The sequence below is a fragment of the Morus notabilis genome, unplaced genomic scaffold (genome assembly GCF_000414095.1).
Source record: "Morus notabilis unplaced genomic scaffold, ASM41409v2 Scaffold1276, whole genome shotgun sequence".
Taxonomy (NCBI): Eukaryota; Viridiplantae; Streptophyta; class Magnoliopsida; order Rosales; family Moraceae; genus Morus; species Morus notabilis.
The window spans coordinates 22,691-24,288 of NW_010361531.1; positions in this window are offsets into that span (position 1 = coordinate 22,691).

Here is a 1,598-nt window from a genome sequence, read left to right on the forward strand (position 1 = left end):
TATCTTAGGAAGTATTTCTCATTCCTAAAACGAATTAAGTTCAATCATGTTTAATTGTTTCCTATTAGTGTGCCTTGACTCAAATCCAAGTTTCACAATAATTTTATAATTCAGTTTAGGGGTTCTTTAAAAATTAGAATCCAATTCATAGGTTTGGTTTTCCTATTTAATTTCAGTTTAAAAACAAGTTTCTAAAGAAATTTCGGCAGCATGCCGGCATAAATAGGAAAAATGTCAAACCTGCAATTCAAGTTCAATTTCAATATATATTCTCCAGAATCCATCAAAATCAGTTTCTAATCAATTAAACAAGTCGAATAACTAAAAACCCCCAAATTTCATTCGATTCCAATAATAACTGTTCAAACTCGAACCCTAACTCAAAATTATTCAAATCTAACTAAAATCAAACTTTCTCAAGCTTAAAATTCGAATCAAAGAGTGGGTTTCAAAGGGTTTTACCTCAAATCAGTTGCTCGAGCTTTTTGTCTCTCAATTTATCTGTTTTTCATTTTTTTTTTTGGTGATTCTCGGCCAAACTGCCGAGAGAGGGAGAGGGAGAGAGCAACCCGGAGAGAGAGAGAGGACGCCGGCGGGAGGAAGCTCGGAGAAGGAGGTGGCCGGCGGTGGAAGAAAATCGAGAGAGAGAGGGGGGGCTGCGCTGGTGCACGGGAAGAACCAGATAAGAAGAAGAAGAAAGAAAAGAAAAAAAAAGAAAAAAAAGAGTGGGCTGGCGCACGGGAAGGGAAAGGGGGAAAAGAAAAAAAAAGAAAAGAAAAAAGAAAAAGAAAAAGAAAAATGGAAAAAAGGGAAAATGTATTAAATTTAAGTGTGTTTTCTAAAAATCTTTGGGGTGAAATTATAAATACTGAAAATAACTTAAAGTCCCTTGATTAATTATGAAAATCAAATTAGGCACACTAATAATCCACAGTTTAGCATAATTAAACATGTTTAATTCTAGAGGGCGTTACATATAGTAAGTAATAGTAAAATTAAACAAATTATGTATAAAAAATCATCAAGTTGTAACAAATCTATAATTACTTGAAATTTGTCGGCGGAGAACCTATTGTAACAACGATCCCAATGAAGTGGATTCCTCATATTATTCGGGAGACTGTCTCTACCATAGCGTTTGAAGTGGCGGTGCAGAGAACTTTTCCAGTCCTTGTAGCACTTTGCTGCCTCCTTATCAACTACGGATATTAGAATACCGTTCTTATAGTTGTAGTCGATGTTAAACCAGTCTTTGTAAAACAATTTCACATCGTTAAAACGCATTGTTATGTTTAACTTTAGTATAAACTATCCAAATTATTAAGCAAAACAAATACCAGCATCCGGTTCTGAATTTCCTCTTGTCTATGTCGCTAATGTCTTTCTCATCCCATGTTTTACACAAGGACATGGTTTCTACATTTTACACAAGGACAGCTGATATGGCCACTGGAAGTTTCATAATTTTTGGCGACCCCAATAAAAGCAGATAACCCATTCCAATATTGATCTAACAATCAGTTCCTCAAATAAATCAAACTTTTATCAATCGGCATTTTAACTATACATAACAACAGACATAACAATTTATTAATGTG